This window comes from Monodelphis domestica, chromosome 7 (genome assembly GCF_027887165.1).
Source record: "Monodelphis domestica isolate mMonDom1 chromosome 7, mMonDom1.pri, whole genome shotgun sequence".
In the NCBI taxonomy this organism is placed as follows: domain Eukaryota; kingdom Metazoa; phylum Chordata; class Mammalia; order Didelphimorphia; family Didelphidae; genus Monodelphis; species Monodelphis domestica.
Genome location: NC_077233.1, coordinates 62,725,717 through 62,746,537, shown reverse-complemented (window position 1 = coordinate 62,746,537; position 20,821 = coordinate 62,725,717). Strand labels below are relative to the sequence as shown.

Sequence of the window (20,821 nt, the reverse complement as noted above, 5' to 3'; positions counted from 1 at the left end):
TGCATCTTAAAGCAACCTATGACCTTCTGAAGAGCAATCCTACTATTATCTGGTTTCTCTTTCACTTATTCCTGTCTTTTTCTCTCATTTCTCTTTTTACTCTACCACTTGGATATCAAGCCTTCCTTTTCACTCATTGCTTTACTAGGATTTTCTTCCTTTCCCAGGCCCTTCTCTGGATGCCTATAGAACTTAACTGCCCAGATATCACCTATAATTTATTGCTTGTCAATATTAATTTTTCACATGTATCCAACATGGTCTTCTTCCTACACCTCCCTTGACTATAAACTCCATGAGATCTTAAGCTATGTCTTAAATATTTTTTTGCGTCCCTCTTGGAACTTCAAACAGGCCTTATATGTTAGTCATTTAATAAATATTTACTAGTTACATCTTATCTATACAATTATATATTTTTATCTATAGAGTTCTTCATAGTTATCTAAATATATAGATCTCTAGATATTTTTATCCACAGATAGCTATCTAGATATAGATAGATATATAGTACATAGATATGATGTAATATTACTGAAGAATTCTTTAAGTGTATTAAGAGACAACAAAAATGAACAATTCAAAGAAATAGTGGAAGATATATATGAATTAATGTGGGCTGAAGTGAGCAAAATCAAGAAAGCAATATACACAATGACTACAACAATATAACTTTAAACAATAATTTAAAAGTTTAACAATATGTAATTATAATGACCAAGCTTGACGGGGAGAGCAAGAGATGAGAAAACGAATCTCCCTCCATCTTCTGAAGAGACAAAATAATGGGTGTAGAACACTGCATCTACAATCAGTTGATATGCTGGTTAATTTTGCTGAACTGCTTTTCCTTCCTTTCTTTCATTTTTGATTGAGTTATTCTTTGTTATAAGGAATAACGATCTGGGAAGTAAAAGGGAGAAGATAATATATTTGGAGATACAACCAACTAAAAAATATATATGTATATGTATACATATATAAACAAAATATCTTTTTAAATTAGTTGGCTCTAATTAAAGATAATTTTGAGACACCTTTCCATGAGGTCAAAAACTGAAACTATTAGATCTAAAAATAAGAGTCTAGTTGCTAGAATAAGAAAGAAAATGGGAGTAAGAAAAAGTTAAGAAAAAGGAAAAAGGGAGAAAGCAATGAAAGGAAAATGGGAGTTCATAAAATCAAAGGATCAGAGTTATAGGGTGAAGTGAGTAATCAGAGTAATAAGGCCTCTAGTACAACTCAGATTTATCTAAAGATTACTCCAAAGGTATAAACAGCATTTTTGAGGTACTATAGCATAAATCAAAGTGTACAGCAGCCCCAGTCAAAAGACCATTTAACAGATGGAACAATGTAATCCCAAGCAGCCTGCTTAGATGAGACTTCTAACTGATATCCCAACATGTGTGGGATAGCATTTCACATACAAAGAAAAGTTACTGACATGACTTAAGTATGGCATGGAGTAGAAATCTGTTTTTCCAAGTACTGGTGAAGTGTTTGCATTATATTTAGACTCTTTTTACAGTCTTACTTGTGGTCATTACACATATTTAGGAGAAGACAAAAAGGTCTTGGAAAAGAACAACAGTAACTGGTCTCTGTAAAGGCTAAACCTAGAATTGTGGCTTCATTTGAACCTAAAACTATCATCTCATTAACACCAAGCTCTATCAAATAAACAAAGTGGTCAGAGGTTCCAAGTATCACAATTTTATGATCAGAAGCAACCTTTATGAAGATGTCTCAAAGCTGAAAAGCAGGATCCACTCAGAATAATTCCAGAGAAAGTGTATTTACAGAGAGAACTTATTCAGTACTTGATCTCTGTAATATTTCTGAAGTAATTGAGTAGCAAACAGTTATTTCCATTTTATAGTTGGATAAATTGATGCCCAGAGCTAGCACTTCTTGTCTGCTCAGTGGATTGGAGCATTAGAACCCAGGAATACAAACACAGTGTGTGGTACTTAAGGCTGTTAAGCTGTGATCTTTCTAAATTCTGCAGTTGAAGAGTTAAATCAACAGCGCTGACCAGGCTACCTTCCTGCCTGTGAGGATCACATTAAGCACACGAGTTGGAGAGATGTAACGTATGGTTTGTATTAGTGGTGCTCAGCTTGGCAGCTTTCCCTCTGGCTTTCTTCCCTCTCTGCCCCAACTGCTCCCCTCCCAAACTAAAAAGAAAATACATATATACACATATAAAACTAACTCACTCCCCTCCTGTCTCTTCTCCCTGGTCTTGAATAAAACAAACTCTTAAACTCCTGACCTTCCGCCCAATCACACCCGTTCAGCAGGAGCACTTCACCCAGAGCTTTCAAAAGGAAGAAAACTATTGCCCTTCCAAGAGCCCAACAGCCTGATGTAGACCCAGGCTCATGGGACTCTGGAAGCACAAAGGTGCTTTTTCCGGAGCCCTTCTCAGAATCCAAAGTTTGCAACTAGTTTTTTTGTCTTTTAAGAATGAGAGGTGTTACAGAGAAATATTTTTTTTCCTCCTAAAAACTTAGGTAGTACATATTCAAAGCCTTACCTTTAAAAAGTAGGAAACCAAATCAGTAACAAAAGGCAGATGTAAATATTAATTATACATGTTCAATCAAAACAGTTAAAACTTAAGTTTCTTATCCTCTCTAGCCATAAGTTCAAACTGCAACATTTTAGTACTTGGACTCCGTGGGATTGCTTGAGAAGCAATTCCCTGAAGACATTGTTCAAATTTCCTTCCTAAGAAGAGAGGCCCAGCCTCAACACTCAATCCTAAGTACCCAGGGCCTTGACTTTTTAAATACCTTGTTCAAGTCACAAAGGACACCTCTCTAAAGGGAGTAAGTGACATACAATAATGTTATCATGCCAGGATTAAAGCTCGGTAATTCAGAAATCTCTGAGGATGTTTGGATTATTGCTGAATATCAAACATTACTAAAACTACTCTATGAATTTATAAAGTAAGTGTAGCATTTTGACTTGGCTCAAAATTACCAAGGAAAGTGCACCTTCCTAGTTTTAGCAACTACCAATATTATTTATACTCCTTTAGTGGGAAAACCTCTAAACTCCTCTCATCATTCCTAGCTTCTAAATTGGTGGAGAATGACAAATGATTTCAAATACTAAACCTAGGTGTAACTTGTGTGTGTGGCGTGGCATGCGAGTGTGTGGTCTATGTAGTCTGTGTAGTCTGGAGAAAAGGAAGCTGGGGGTAGTGGGGTGGTGGTGGTAAAGAATGACAACTATCTTCAAGTATTTGAATGGCTGTCATGCAGAAGGAGGATTAGACTTGTTCTACTGGACTCCAAAAGGCAAATGGGAAGCAATGGGTCAGTGTTGCACAGGGCCAGATTTAACCTTGATGTAAGGAAAACAATTCCTGCCAATTATTCATTCTACAAAGGTAGAATGAGCTAACTGAGGTAATAGGCTTTATTCAACTAAACATTCTACAATAAGTAGAGAGGACTCTTATTGGATACAGAGGATTCTTGGTCAGGTAGGGGTCAGTTTAAGTAGCCTCTAAGGTTCCTTCCAATTTTAAGAGTCTGTGATTATAGATGCACCAAAAGAATATCCTTACTGAGATTTCAACAGCCTGCAGCTGTGGACTGGAATTTTTTTAATGACCCTTGCCCTGAATAATCTCATTTAAATATTAAAAAAAAAACAAAAGAATGGGTGGAATTTATTCATAAATCAGAAAATATTATAATGAAAGGTTTTTAGCAAAACTTCAAACAAAAAGCAGGCAAGTTCTATTAATTTAATAAGGCACTGTCAGCAAACATTCTCATCCACTCTTTCCATGTGATTTTTGAACACTGGAGCCTGTAAACAATTAAAGATATTTTTACAATTTTTTTATTGATGTATTTTTTCAAGGGTGGAGTATTTTTTTAAGAGTAGAAAGAACTGCAATTTTTGTTGCTGTTGTTTAAATGGTATAGTGGCTTTATGTGGAGGGAGGCAACATTTAACACTTCTTTGAAAAAAATTTACTTGAAATCAAATAACCCACGAAGGGTAACCAGCAGAAAACAGAGAAATGTGCTATATGGAGATATATCAGGAATGTGTTGTTGCAAATTAGCATTTGTCAATTTGCTCTCTCAGGTGCCAAAAATCTGGTGAAAACACTCCTAGGAGCTGGGTAAGAGTTATTTCTACCTAGTCCATTTTTTTCTTCTTCTCAACTCAGCTTGAAACCCCTTCTACAGAATACCTGGGATTCCTTCACCAAACTTACCTCCTAATTGCTATGAAACAAAACCATTAAAGGCCCCCTCTTGAACATAAGATTCTCCAGTAGCTGTTGACCCCTTCTAATGATATCGCTCAAGAGATAAGGAGGTTTCTTTTTTGGAGACCATATGACTAGAATTATAAACTTTGGGTCTTTGTCCATGCCAATACCATCCTTCAATTTGGAACATGTGTAGAGTTCAAATTCTATTTTTAACTAGGGAATGTGGGATCTTGAGAACATATCCTAATCAGGTCATTAAAGAACACAATGGTTAAAAGAACATAATGTAGTCATTCAAGTCCAATATATTTCACCTCCTTACCTATAAGATTATTTCTCTTTGCTACTAATAGTTAAGGTCCTTCTTGGTTGAGTTCTCATACATCTTCAAGTTTAGGTCACAATTTCTTTCTCTGATTAAGTATTCTAATCCCTGGATAGCACACCGAATACTTCTTAAAAGTCCTTTCTTTCATTCCAGACTTTCCAGCCATGGCTCCATGGCTTTCCCATTAAGAAGAAGCTTTGACCCTGGGGTTCCATACCGATTAGTAGTTGCCTTTCCTGTCTACTATTTCAGGAAAAGCCCAGCCATGCTTCACTTCATGCCCTCCTCTCTGTCTTGCCTATATCCATTCCCAATTCTGTGAACTACAAACCACCATGATGCCATTATTTGTGGATAAGGTAGTTCAATCTATCCCCACTCACTATCCCAGGAACTTCTTCTAAATAAAAATACCCCCACTGTTCCTCTTATTAGAGTATAAACTCCCTCAAAGAAAGAACTGTGAATTATTAGCAACCACATGAAAAAATGCTTCAAATAACTAATAATAAAGAAAGGCAATTTTAAATCCCTTGAAGATTCACTGTATTCCCAGCAAAATTGGCAAAGATGGTCAAAGAGGGGAATAGTCAATGTTGGAGGAGTTGTGTGAAAACAAGGACACTGGTACATTACTGGTGGAACTGTTCAGGAAAGCAGTTTATGCTCAAAAGATTCCACTATTAGGCATAATCCCTAAGGGTTTTTTTTTTTTAATTTGGCTCCATGAATACCAAAATATTTATAGCAGCATTTTTTGTGATAATACAGAAATGGAAACAAGTGGAATTCCATTGATTGGGGAATGGCAAAGCAAATTGTAATAAATGACTGTAATGGAATGTTACTATACTACAAGAAATACAGAATATGAATACAAAGCATGTAGAAAGACACATAAACTGACACAAAGTTTAAGAAGCAGAGCCAAGAAAACATACAAACAACATAAATGGAAAGAACCACAAAACAATGGAAAAGAAATATTGCCAACTTAGAAAAAAACAAGGTTGGCCTCAAAAAAGAGACTTAAGAAGACAACCCCCACCATTCCTTTGCATGTGTGAGGAGTCCAAGGTATGGAATATTACATATGTTTTCAGATTTTTTTTTTCAGTGCACTGATTATTTGGCTTCTTCCCTTCTCTTTCTCCCTCTCCCTGTGTGTGTGTGTGTGTGTGTGTGTGTGTGTGTGTGTGTGTGTGTGTGTTTTAATTCCTTGTTATAAAGGATGGTTCTCTGGGAGGGAAAGAAGGAGAGATATAGGAGAAAAACTAGGCAAAGTAAAAAAAAAAAAGATACCAATACAATTTCTCCCTGTTGTCCTTTTCCCTCTCTTACTATTCCTTTCGTTCTAGGTATCATCCCTATGCCTACTCCCTTCAGCAACTCTTAATACTCCCTACATGGAAGCCTTTACTCTTCTGGTTCCAAGGAATCTGCAACAAGATTCTATGTACTTTTTCTTGCCCTACAACTTTTGGTTAGTATCAATTAGCATGTTCAAGTATCCTCAGTTATATATCCACAAGATAAATGTGGTCTATGGCAAAAGAGGGCCTGATTAGAATACATATAGGGGAGGGTTATTATTTATTTTTTTAAAAAAACACCAAAAACCTTCAATTTAAAACTCATTAATTCAGTATTTGTGAAAATTGAACCTAGACTGCATAGACATCAGTTATTAATAAAATTTGCTAAACAAATGCAATGTAAACAGTATTGTATCATAAAACAAGCTTCATATATACATTTTAACCAGATGAATTGTTACATAAGCATATGCTAATTATATTTTCATGAAATCAGGTCCAGCAAGCCAGTTCTGAAATTTACAACCAATTAGATCAATAATAACAGTTCATCCTTCTATAATTCTTCATTGTAAACATTGTTTTCCTTCACAATGACACTGTGAGCTAGATGGTGCAACCCAAACCTTATTTTCTGATCATAATAAAATAGAAATTACATTCAATAAGAGGCCTTTGAAGCATAGATTAAAACTTAATTGGAAACTAAATAACTTAATCATAAAGAATGAGTGGGTCAAAGAACAAATCATAAAAATAATCAATAATTTCATTAGAAATAATGCCAACAATGAGACAACATATCAAAATTTGGGGGATGTGGCCAAAGCAGTACTTAGCAGGGAATTTATATCTCTAAATACTTATATCATTAAAAGAGAGACACAGCAGATCATTGAATTCGGCATGCAACTAAAAGAAAAAAAAAACAAACAGAAAAATGATGAATTATCCCCCCCCCAATTAAATACCAAAACAGAAATCTTAAAAATCAAAGAAGAGATTAATGAAATGGAAAGTATAAAAAGTATTGATCTAATAAATAAAAATAGGCATGGGTTTATGTAGAAAAACAATAAAATAGATAAACCACTGGCCAACTTAATTAAAAATAAGAAATCAAATTATCTATATCAAAAAAGAAAAGAGTGAATTTACAACCAGTAAAGATGAAGTAAAATCAATTAGGAGCTATATTGGCCAAAATTATGTCAATAAAACTGACAATTAAAATGAAACCAATGAGTATCTACAAAAATGTAAATTGCCCAGATTAACAGAACAAGAAATAGAATATTTAAAAAACCTTTATCTTAGGGGGAAACTAGGCAGCTCAGTGGGTTGGGAGCCAGGTCTAGAGATGGGAGGTCCTAGGTTCAAATCTGGCCTCAGATACCGCCTAGCTATGTGTCCTTGGGCAAGTCACTTAACCCCTATTGCCTAGCCCTTACTGCTCTTCTGCCTTAGAACCAGACCAGAACATTAATTTTAAGACAAAAAGGTTAAAAAAAAATAAAAAACTTTAATCTTAGAAAAAAGAAAATGAACAAACCAGAGATAAGCTCCAAAAGAGAGGCAAAAAACCTGGACCAGATGGATTTATAAGCAAATTATCATATATTTAAAGAACAATCTACTCCAATTCTGCATATACTCCTTGAAAAAAATAGTTAAGAATGGAATCCTTCCAAATTCTTCCTATGAAACAAACATGGCTTGATACCTAAACCAGGGAGAGCCAAGAGAAAGAAAACTATAAATTAATTTCCCTAATAAGTACTGGTACAAAAATTTTAAATAAAATACTAACAAGGAGATTATAATAATGTATCACAAAGTTTACACGCTTTAACCAGGTTGGTTCACTATTAGGAAAACTATAAGCATAATTAATCATATTAGTTTAAAAAACAGCAAAAGTCATATGATTATTTTAATATAGCCAGAAATAGCTTTTGATGAAATACTCCAATTCCTGTTAAAAATATTTGAAAGCTTAAGAATAGATGGAATTTTTCTTAAAATAAATAGTATCTATCTAAAACCAAGAGCAAGAATTATCTGTAACAGGAATAAGCTAAAAGCCTTTCTATATGATATGTTAGTGTGAAGCCTTAAAGCTTCACAAGAATATAGGCACCATTACTAGTAAGCAAAGAGTAAAAATGCCAACATATTACCGATAGGAGGGACCTTAGATATTTGGTATAGCTCTTTCACTTGATAGATAAGTAAGCTCAAATTCAGAGGGTCGAATTAAGTGATTAGCTCAATGTCACACCACTAACAAGTAGAGGAAAAGAAACTAGAACCTAAGTATCCTGAAATCCAATCCAAAGTTCTTTCCATTATATCACACCATGCAGCTTCTCTTCCTGTATTGTAGAATTCAGTCACTTTCTAAAAATAATAAAACTAAGTTTTAGTTGCTATGAATATACAAATGAGAAAATTCTTCTAGCCAACTTCTGTAACAAGCATTAGTGAGGTCTTAGGGAAAAGAAAGTAAAAATGATGGTTAAAGAATTGGAGTACTAGGTGAAGTATGCCATGCTCCTTTCCATCACTGAGCAAAAATGAATGTGGACAAATAACAAAGGGGGATGGATACCTTGTCTTCATTTCTGACCAGGATGCACTCCTGACTCTTCAGAATTTCTTGCTACTTCACAGAAACCACTGGAAGTTCATTTCATTCCTAGACTTCTCACATTGGAAGGACTCTCGACCCCTACAGTATCTCCCTCTAATTGGGTTGTTCCTTCCAAAACATCTATTTTAGGGAAGATGTCAAGGCCAGGACTGCTTTTATTTTTATCCAGATTACAATATTGAATACATAAAATATATGACTGGACATTCCCTACTGTAGAGAATTATTTATTAATTAAGAGTTCATTAGGAAATAGAGTTAAGTAGCATAAGTTATTTATTAATGCATAAGAGAGATATGTTGGGTTTCTTTAAAAAAATATGAATGGAATCTCAGATGGATTTATGGGTAAGAGAGAATTTTCCCAGAGTGCTTTGAGAGACAGTTACCCAACTGACTTTCTCTCTTTGGGTTGACCTTCTTCTGAAAGGGGATCTTAAGAAAGCTGCTCAGTGAGAATGGGGAAAATCTCAATGTTTTTCACATCTAAAGATTCATCTAAAAGACCTGACAAATGAAGGAGATTGTTGGGTGAAACATCGGTGCAAGCCCCAGCAGGTTTGCTGTGCAAGTGGAGAGAGGCTGTGGAGATTCAAAGCTGTTTGTTCATCTATACAGCAAGAAAGAAAGAGAGACCTAACTTATTTCTCTTGTAAATAATTTAGATTAGGGCAGATAGATTAAGGTTTTGGGGGACTTAGATAAAATAGGAAGAGAGAGTAGCCTCAACTCTGGGGAAGAAGATCTTTGCAGATCAGATTCTGGGTGGTTAGAGTAAGAATTATTAGTTTAGGGACATATAAGAATTTCTTTTCGACTTGTTTCTTTTTACTATCCCTTTCATTAGTTTGTTGTTGTTTTTTAACCTATAACAAAAATATATAGTTTTATACAGCTGGCTGAGCTGGAATTCTTAGGCTACTCTGAGATACCATTTTTCTCAAACAGTCACACCAACAGCCTGTCCACACAGGACAAATTTATTGGTATAACCATACTATACCAATAATCAATAAGGGTTAGAAAACCCTTATAACACTACCACACCTCCAAACAGGGACCCCATTCTCTGCCTTTTCCCCTTCTTTTCAGCTGACTTTTCTGCTTCCTTTTATGTACTGTGGTCGTCAATTTGTATGAAAGCTCCTTAAAGGTAGGAACTGTCTTTCTTTCTCCTTGCATTTGTATTCCCAATGTTTAAGCACAGTACCAGGCACACAGTAAGCGCCAAATTAATGTCCGTTGACTTGAGTTAGAGTTTCATTAATTCAGGGACCTGCAATATGCCCTAGTGCCTCCTAATATTAGCTTATGTTTTAAAAGTCAATGTATCCAAATAAAAAACATTTAAACTTACCCCACACAAATGATTCACATAAAATATTATTAATGCTGAAGATGACTCAGAAAAAAAACATGGAAGTTGGTCAATAAGTAAGAATGTATTAAACATTCACTCTACCAACACTGCTGGGGATATGAAGAATGAAAAAAAAAAAACCTCTGCTCTCAGAAACTTACATTATAACAGAATAGTGAGAAAAGCAAAATTAGCTTTATCAACAAAAGACTGGATTAAATTCAGTATTGGATGATTCCTTCCCATGTGATCTTAGCCAAGTTACTTAACCTGGAGGTTGGGCTAGATGGTTGCTGAGGTCCCTTTCAGCACTAAATCTCTGAGCCTGTATCTTTAATTCTCCAGATAAAGCACAAAGATTTCGTAAGCATCAAGACTTCTTTAAAATCCAGTTCTTAATGGAAAAACGATTCCCAATATTATTTTTCCAAACGTTCAGCATTTTATACTGCAGGTACAGGGAAAAGAAAAAAAAGTAAGCCAATGCTAAGAACCATTTTCCACATGGAATTTTTTAAAACATATAAAATATTCCCTGACTTATTATTAACATATGATTCTGTCTTCCTTGTAACAATGGGGCCTATAAAAAGAAAACCGGGAAAAATACAGAAGGACAGCCTATAAGCTAGGCTTTGATAGGTGAGCTTTCACCTTATCTTGACCAGAACCAAGCCTACATGTCCATTTCCAAACTCTGCAATTGTGAATATACTGTCCCTCCTCTCGATCCCATCTCTTCCTCATGTCTCCATTAGAATATAAGCTCCTTGAGGAGCTTATCTTTGTATCTCCAATGCTTGCAGATTCCCTGGCACATAGCAAGTGTGGAATAAATTATTTATAATTGAATCTTGCTGATGTTTAGTCATTTTTTCAGTTGTATCTGACTCTTTGTGAGTCCACTTAACCTATCCATTAATCCCAATCTTGGTCTTCTTGAGCTACACATGGCTATTAGATTTGAAGACACAGCCAAGTAGTTTAACTGGCTTAACTGCTCTAATTGCATGAGAGTAAGAGGATGTTTCTACATACCCATTTATGAAGAAAATTACCAAGCTCAATAATAATCTTTCTCCAAATAACTCCCAAAACTATATATCCAACCAGAGTGCAAGTAATGTAACACCAACTACTTTTTGAACCTCTCTCACTGGATGTCCCATAAAAATTTCTAAGTCAACATGTTCACTATCTTCCCCTCCCCTCCAAAACCAATTTCTTCTCCTAAGTTGCCTGTTTCTATTGAGTGTACTACCAACCTTCCAGTCAACCCATGTTCATAATTTCAGTCATTTTGCTCTACTCTTCCCTTTCTCTTTTCAAATATCTAGTCAGGTAGCAAATCTTATTTATGGTACCATGCTGGTTACAGACACCCTGCACCCTAATTTAGGCTTTCGTCATTCTTCCTTGACCTACTAAAGAAGCCTCCTAACTGATCTGCCCATCTCAAGTACTTCTTTATCCTTTCTAATTCATCCTCAAAAAAAGCTGTTAAAATGAGTTCTCCACTAGAGCTCTTAACAGTTCCTGTCCCAGATCAAGAAGCTTCACTGGACTTGCTTCTAGGATAAAATACAAATTACTCTATTTAGCAATTAGAGCCCTTCACAGTGACCACCATCTATCTTTCTAAATAGATTGAACTCTCATTACTCCCCATCTTATACTCTGTTCTCCAGTTCTTTTCTCTGATATTGTGCAGATTGTCATCCCCTGTTCCAGCAATGCCTTCTTTTCTCACCTCCTTCTCTTCTAATCTCCTTTAAAGATACAGTAAGTACCACCTCCCCATAGATGCCCTTTCTTGACTTATCTAAGAGTTAGTGCCTTTACCCTCCCACCTTAAAATTACCTTTACTTACTTTGTATATATTTCGTATCTACATATCTATGGATGTGTTGTTTCTACTGGGGAATATAAACTCCTGGAAACTTTCAAAACGGACAGTTTCAATTTTTGTCTTTGTATCTCCAGATCCAACACTAATGCCTTTCATGAATATAGGTACTTTAAAAATTCTTGAATGACATCAAGTTAATTCTGCCTAAAAGTTCTCCCCAAAACATTATGCTAGTTTTTGAAATGTTCTTAATTCCCTCAGGACTTCCTACAGTCCTCTTTCTGAGGTTTCACTATCACCTAGCTCTGGAGGAGACCTTTTCTTCTCATTTCTAATCCTGCTTCTTATTTCTAATTTCTCCTTTATATTCCAATTTATTGAACAGTTTTTCAGATTTGCACCCTAAGACATTATAGCAAGTCTTAAACTACCTTGCTTTTGGACTCCAATCTCGTCCTTCTTCAACATTCAGAACATAAGTCTGTTGTACTGCCATCACCAGGACCATTCTCTCCTCTTTGGCAGGAATAGTGGGTAAGAGGCTGGCAAAAGATGTCTGCTGAAGCAGGCAAGTCAGTTTGTGCTAAAGCAAAAGGATAAATTATCCTTTCTAAAGTGGAGGCCATGGAAAGAAGTAGCTTCTTTGGGAGTACTATCCTTTGCTCCTGGGGTTAATTCTTCATACTGTCACTATCTCCTTTGAAAAAACTAGAGCAAAACATTTATCACTCTTTCTGTAACAACACTTTCACATTCTTTAAACAATAAAATTCCCATTAGGAAATAAATAATTTTGCTTAATTTTTAAAAGTTCTTTCTTCAGTTTGGAAAGGTGTCTCTAACTAATAAACACTAGTGATCTTCTGAAGTTCATTCAATTAAGTAGAATACTATGTATAATTAATAATGCTGACTGGCTTGTCTCACATTCTTCCCAAGAACTTCAAGCTGGGAGAATTCTGACTCTGAGTCACAATGCAATGTAGTGTTGTGAAAGGAGCAATGGGCTTTTAAGTTAGACGAGATCTAGGTTTGTATGCCCAAAGGCCGATAAAAGACTGCCTGTCCCTTGATCCAGCCATACCACTGCTGGGTTTATACCCTAAATTAATAATAAGGAGAAAGACTTGTACAAAAATATTTACAGCTGTGCTATTTGTGGTGGCAAAAAAATTGGAAAATGAGGGGATGCCACTCAATTGGGAAATGGCTAAACAAATTGTGGTATCTGTTGGTGATGGAATACTATTGTGCTCAAAGGAATAATAAACTGGAGGAATTCCATGGGGACTGGAACAACTTCCAGGAACTGATGCTGAGTGAAAGGAGCAGAACCAGGAGAACACTGTACACAGAGACAGATACACTGTGGTACAATTGAATGTAATGAATTTCTCTACTAGCAGCAATGCAGTGATCCAGGACAGTTCTGAGCGACTTACGAGAAAGAATGCTATCCACATCTAGAGGAAGAACTGTGGGAAGGGAAACATAGAAGAAAAACAACTGCTTGATCACAGGGGTTGATGGGGATATGATTGGGGATGTAGACCCTAAACGATCACCCTAGTGCAAATATCAATAATATGGAAATAGGTCTTGATCAATGACACATTTAAAACCCAGTGGATTGGGCATCAGCTACACAAGGGGGGTGGAGGGAGAGGAGGGAAAGAACATGAATCTTGTAACCATGGAAAAATATTCTAAATTAAATAAAAATTTCCAAATGGAAAAATAAAAATTAAAGGATAAATGCTAGCTTCTCAAAAAAAAAAGAGAGAGAGAAATCTAGGCTCAATTCTTGCTATTTGACAGTAATCAGCACCATCATTCCTGGGGAAACAAAAGCACATTTGAAACTTTAGGTAAAGATTCTGACTCAATTAGATTGTTCCCCAACTTGGGGCTTAGGGGAGTGAACCCCTCAATTTTCGAGTCAGCTCTGTTTATAGAAAGCTACAATGAAACTTCACATTAAAAGAATCCCTCCATATTTCAAATCATCACATTGTGTGTGAAGGGAAACAGAAGAAAAACAACTGCTTGATCACATGGGTTGGTGGGGATATGATTGGGGATGTAGACCCTAAACGATCACCCTAGTGCAAATATCAATAATATGGAAATAGGTCTTGATCAATGAATGATACATGTAAAACCCAGTGGATTGGGCATCAGCTACAAGAGGGGGGTGGAGGTGTGTGTACATATTAGCATAGAGTATGCCAGAATTCCAATCACATCCCATAATTTCATTTATCACTTCTATGACTCTCATGTCTATTTATCCAGCCTTAACCTCTCTCCTGACTTTCAAATGCCTACTAGACATCTTAACATGTCTAAAAATGGAACTCATTATCTTTGCCCCTTACTTCCCACTTCCTAATTATCTTATGGTCATCAAAGACATCATAATCCTCCCAGACATCCAGGTTCTCAATGTAGGAATAATCCTCAATTCCTCACTCTCATCCTCTATAGCCAAACAGTGGTCAAGCCTTTTCCTTTCTGCCTTCATAGCATTTTATACATTCCCTTCATTCCTCTGACACAACAACCACCCTAGTATAGGTTCTTATGCCCTTATGCCTGGATTACTGCAATAGTCTGTTGGTTGGCCCCTTTGCCTCAAGTTTCTCCCCAATCCAATCCATCCCCAATTAAGCTGTCAAATTGATCTTCTTAAAATGCAGATCTGACCATGTTTATCACTATCCTATGTAATAAACTCCAATGGCCCCCTCTGACCTCCAGGATCAAATAGAAAATAATTCTACATTTGGCTTTTAAAGCCCTTCATACTTAGTCTCCTCCTACCTTTCTATTCTTCTTACATTTATCCTCCAAATAGTCCAAGATCCAATAACAATGACTTCTTTGCTGTTCCTCTCATACAACATGTTATCTCTTTATTCTAAGCATTTTCACTGACTGCCCTTCATATGTGAGATTCTTTCTCTTCATCTTCACCTCCTTCACCTCCTAGCTTGCCTGACTTCCTTCAAGATTTAACTAAAATCCCACCTAAGGCAAGAAGCCTTTCTCTGTCCTCCCTCATCTTCATGCCTTTGCTCTGAGACTAGTCCCAATTTATCCCATATATACCTTGTTTGTGTATTATTACTTGTAGCTTATATCCCTTGTTCTGCTACGAGATCTTTAAGAGAAGTAACTAATTTTTTGTCCTGTAACTGACTGATAGATGATCACAAAATTTTCAAAGATTAAAACTAAAAGAGCTAAACATTTCTAATCTTAGAAATAATTTCCAAGCCCCACATTTTAGAGTTGTGAAGTTAAAGAACAACCAACTAGTAAGCAGCAGAGGCAGGACTAGAAGGCCAGGTCCCTGAATCCCGGACCAAAATTCTTCCTTTCCATGGGCTTCATCATTAAACAGGTTCACAAACCAAAAATTCAGAAATTCAAATCTTACAAAAGGGAGGTTTCCAGGACTAGGATCAAATGGCGCTAAGAAATCTAGGCTTAACTAGATCTCAGGAAGTCTGGGGTTTAAATGATTCTGAGGATGATGTGGATACATGCTTCTTCCTCCTCTCCCTGCAACATTTCCCTGAGAAGTATAATCAGCTCCAGCTGGTAACATACATGGGCAACAGAGGGAAGGAATCCATGTGTTGCGGCTCCTGTACCTCAATCAGAGAGAGCACAGGCGGTGGGGAATGCAATTGTTTATTTGGAATGGCTGTGTCCCTCCTCTGTGCGGGTTCAAGCGGTCAGATGTGTCTAAGCCCATTAGCAAAATCTGATGGGGACGTCACTTTGTTTGAGGAGAGGGCTCCTCCAGTTTAAAAGCAGCTGTGCTGCAATGTCCCCAGATGCCCAGTGGGCACCAGCTGTCAATCTCTTTTACCAAAGGTTGGTGGGGGTGAAGTGAGGTCAGGAAGATTTAGGAACCTTGGCATGTTGTGAAATGCACTTTCTCCATCACTCTGAAGCCAAAGAAAGATGGAACTAGTCGTATACGCAGCAACACACAGCCTACCCCACCTTGGGGAGCTTTGGGCCAGAGGGTGGGGGTGGGGGGGCCATCTCTATCCCTGTCCAGAGGCACGAGGGGATTAAATGCTGCTTTGCTCCAGATTGATATGTTTTGGCAAAAGGATTTCAAGTCAGTGATGATGATGATTAAAAGGCTAACAATCCTTAAATTTTACATCACAATACTACTTCACAATTAGGAGCATTTTTAGGGCCCAAACCTTTTCTTCCCCAACAGCTCTGCAAGGGATGCCAGTGCAAATATTCTTGTCCCACTTTGTTACTGGATTATCAGAACCAGAAAGGCTAAGCAACTCACCTCTGGCCAAACCACATACCATGGTAAGACTTCAACCTAGGGCTTCTGATTACAGATCAGTGCTCTCTTTGCAACATCCCACTGATCCTCAAGAGAACAAACTTAAAGAATTAACTCACCACAAAGTTTTGTGGGCCAAATTTTAGGGAAAGAATCAGAAAGACCCCTTACTCAATTATTAACACACTAGGCCACCAACTCCACTTGTTCTCTTGTTGCCTCAGCTGTTTTACTTGTTATCTTTATGTTTACTTAAACCATAGACAGCTTTTATAAGATGGCAGAGAACCTATTGCAGAGTGCTTGGATCTCTCCATAGATGATCACTATAAAGCATAAGTATTATCAACAAGCCAAACCACCTAAGCATCTCTCTAAACTCATTGGAACAATCCTACTACCTGAAAAATTCAAGATCAAAATCCAGGGCATGCCTTTGAGTATAAGGAGTCTGGGGGCAGAACACACAGAACACCAGGAATGCTCTACTTCCCATGACCCTGAAGAAGCTCTTGGCTCACATAAGTCACATGCTCAGAAAAGATCTCCTTGTAATAAATTTCACTTTAAAAGTATTTATGTAGTAGTCCAGGCTCACATCTGGGAACTGGGAACCAATACTCTTGTTTTATTTCATTTTATTTTTGCTTCTTATCACATGCCTTTGAAATGAGCCTTGCTTTTCCCCTCCTTGTTATGCCTCAAAGCTCAAAATACAATAATCACCAGACCTGGGACTCAGTACTAAAATTCTAAAACTGTGAGTAGAGCTAAGGGGAAAGTTCCATAGTATTCTGTGCTAGAAGGGATTTTAGAGACTGTTCAGTCCAACACCTATCAGAAACCCAGGATAAGTCAGTGACTTGCTCAGACACAGAACTAATTAGTGGCAGAGGTCTTTTGATTCCTGGCCCACTATTTTTTCCATAACATTATCTTGCCTCTTTTACAAATCAAACTGTGAAATGAACTCACAAACCCAACCTATATCAGGGGCACATGAAGATGCTGGAGCCTTACCTCATTGCCTGTTCTTAGTATTTCAATACACTTCCCTTATTAACTAAGTTGGGGCAACTTCAATAATTGGAGTACTGACTATCTAAACTTAATTCCATCCAAATTCTATTATAAAAGACAGTCTATCATAAAAGCAGAAAACAAAACCAAAGACTCTTTTTTGTAAAATTAATCATGGAAGTATGGGTTTGGTTACCAATGATACCTGGAAAATACTTGCTACCCCATTCCCAATGAGTAAAAAGGCAAAAAAGAATGGATAGGAAGAACTAGAAAACCTCCAGAGTCCCTTCCAACCTAAGAATCTGTGAGTCTACGAGTAAAAGTGCACACTAGGATTGGAACCACCCTATTTTGCCAGTGGGTACCATCTCCTCTTGAAGAAAAGCATGCCAGCACATGAGCTCCCTTTGGCTTTGGGGCTAGATGGGGTTATGGAGACTGTATAAGGAAACACAATTGGACAAAGATGGTGAATAACTTAACCTCAGTCCTTAGTGAAACAACTTGCTAAATCCTAACAAATCTCAGTAGCAGAGCATTAATGACGTCATATTGTTTTAGGCTACCCTTCATTCATTAAATAGAGGCAAAGTACTACTGTTATATTTGCTGAATGTGATCCTATTTAGCACCTACCCCAGACTGCGGTGAGGACCAAATGAGATAATATTCATAAAGTGCCTGGCACATAACAGGTGCTTAATGAAGGCCAAGAAGATGCTACTAAGTACCGTCATGGAAACAATCACCTGACAGGGAAGACAATCCACATACACGAATACTTTTAATGCAAATTATGATATGAAAGTGCACACAAGGGATACAAGCTATCATGAGAGTGTAAGGGAGGGAAAAAATTAGTTCTACTAGTGCCTAGCATGGCATATCCCATATGTTGTTATTGTTGTTCAATTGTTTCATGAGTCCATCTAGAGTTTTTCTTGCAAAGATACTGGGGTGGTTTGCCATTTCTTCCTCCCGCTCATTTTAAAGATAAGGAACTGAGGTAAGCAGGTTGAATGACTTGCCAAGGATCATATAGCTAATAAGAATCTGAGACCAGATTTGAACTCAGAAAGAAGAGTCTTCCTGATCCCAGGCTTGACATTCAATCCACTGCACCCCCTAGCTGCCCATACTGCATATAGTGTGCTTACTCTATATCAGTTGAACTGTATCAGCTCCATCATCCCTGGCTTCCCAAACTAGGCTATGAACAAGTGAGATTTTTCTAATGGTACTGCTAGACAGAATATCTTTGTAAATGTTCAGGGTTTGTTAATAAATAAAACTAGGGGCTGATTTTATGGGGGGGGTAATAAAACAGATAAGTCATAGGTTAATGTGATTTTAAAAAGAAACTAAATTACCAGTATCAAAATGAAAAGGGTGAATCCACCACCAATGAAAAAGAAATTAAAGCAATTATTAGGAGCTGTTTTGCACAATTATATTCAAATAAATCTGATGATCAATATATCTGATGAGCAAATATAAATTGCCCAGATTAACAGATGAGGCAATAGAACTTAAGTAACTTTATAATAAAAAAGAAATTAAATAAGTCATCAAGAACTTACAAAAAAATTCCCAATACCAGATGAATTCACAAGTGAATTCTATCAAATATTTAAATAACAATTAATTCTAATACTACCTAAACTATTTGGAAAAATAGGCAATGATGAAGTCCTTCCAAATGATATTGATACATAAGCCAGGAAAAGCAAAAACAGAGAAAGAAAACTATAAACCAATTTCCCTAATGAATATTGATACAAAAAAAATTTAAATACTAGCTAGGCAATTACAACAAAATATCACACAGATCATACACTATGATCTAGTGGGATTTATACTAGAAATGCAGAGCTGGTTCAACTTTAGGAAAACTATCACTGTAATTGACCATATCAATAAGCAAAACAAACAAATGATATGATTATTTCAATAGATGAAGAAAAAAGTTTTGGAAAAAATACAATACCATTCCTATCAAGAACACTAGAAAATATAGGAATAAATGGGGCTTTTCTTAAAACGATAAGTAGTACCTATCTAAAACCACCAGTATGTATTATCTATAATAAAGATAAGCTAGAAGACTTCCCAATAAGATCAGAGTTTGTAAAGCAAAGTTACCCATTATCACTATTATTCAATATTGTACTAGAACTGCTAGCTATAGCAATGAGAAGGAAAATAAATTAAAGGAATTAGAATAGGTAATGAAGAAACAAAATTATCATTCTTTGAAGATGAAACGATAGTATACTTTGAGACTATAAAATAAACCCACAAAATCATATGTATTTCTATATAGTATTAACACAGTCCAACAGCAAAAGATAGAAAGAAAAATTCCATTTAAAATAATTATAGATAATATAAAATACTTTGAAGTCTATGGCCAACACAAACTCAATAACTATATGAACACAATTGAAAAACATTTTTCACACAAATAAAGTTAGATCTAAACAACTGGAAAAATATTGTTTATGGGTAGGCCAAGTCTGCATAATAAAAATGACATTTCTAACTAAATTAATTTATTTATTCAGTGCCATGACAAACTACCAAATATTATTTTATAGTACTAGAAAATTATGTCCAAAAGGTTCTAAAACTGTGCATACCCTTTGACCCAGCAATACCACTACTAGGCCATATCCCTAAAAGATTTTTTTAAAAATAAGGAAAAGAATCTATATGAACAAAAATATTAATAGCAGCTCTTGTTGTGGTGGCAAAGAATTAGAAAATGAAATAAAACCCATCAACCAGGGAATGGCTGAACAAGTTGTGGTATATGATTGTGATATTGTACTATGAGAAATGACAAGCAGTATGATTTCAGAAAAACCTGAAAAGACTTACATGAACTGATGCAGAATGAAGTGAGTACAAAGTAACAGCAATTATGTACAACGGTCAAATAAATTACTTGGCTATTCTCAACAACACAATGATATGAGCTGATTCTGAAGGATTCATGATGAAAAATGCTACTCACACCAGAGAAAAACTGGTGAGGTTTGAATGAAGATTGTATTATACTTTTTTTTACTTTATTTTTCTAGAGATTTTTTTTTGACCTGTGTTTTCTTTCACAACATGAATAATATGGAAATATGTTTTGCATGACTATACATATAATCTGTATCAAATTGTGTGCCTTCTCAATGAGAGAGGAGAGAAGGGGAAAAGGGGGAGATTTTGGAACTCAAAAATGTTTTAAATGAATGCTAAACATTTTTAACATGTAATTAAACATAAATAAATGTTTGGGATTTGTCCTGATATTTTTGTCATTTTTATGAAAGGAATCTACATTTCATTTGTGTTTGAGTTGGTTTTGTATGTAAGACAGAAGAAAAGAGAAGATGATGTCTACTAATTTGATAATTAGATATGGAATAGGTAAGGAACCTACTGACAGACAGAAAGTGAGAAGGAAGAACTTACCCAAAGTATTCGGAAAGGATTGAAGAAAATTGGACAGTAGCTCCCCTATGTATGCAGCAATTTTGCCAGGTGTGCTATTTCCTTCAATGCTTTCAATGTTCTTTTACTGCTGGGTTAGGAGCAGCACAAAATGAGACCTGAGGGAGTCTGTGACTAAATGGGCAAAATGAGACAGATAGGAATCTGCTCTTTCCCTTTTGATGAAGCTATTTCTTGAGGAAGAAAGAGAGAAAGGAGAAAAGAC

At 36.2% G+C, this 20,821-nt stretch overlaps 1 protein-coding gene and 1 long non-coding RNA gene across 3 annotated transcripts in view; both read right to left on the bottom strand.

Moving 5' to 3' along the window:
* Positions 1-20,821, bottom strand: part of EEFSEC (eukaryotic elongation factor, selenocysteine-tRNA specific) — a 358,290-nt gene that overhangs the window by 219,337 nt on the left and 118,132 nt on the right. The gene's annotated exons all lie outside the window — the stretch shown is intronic.
* Positions 94-20,818, bottom strand: LOC107649711 (uncharacterized). The gene is made up of 2 exons (XR_001623877.2): positions 12,191-20,818; positions 94-903 (listed from the first exon to the last, which is right to left on the bottom strand). It is a non-coding gene; the product is annotated as an uncharacterized LOC107649711 (long non-coding RNA).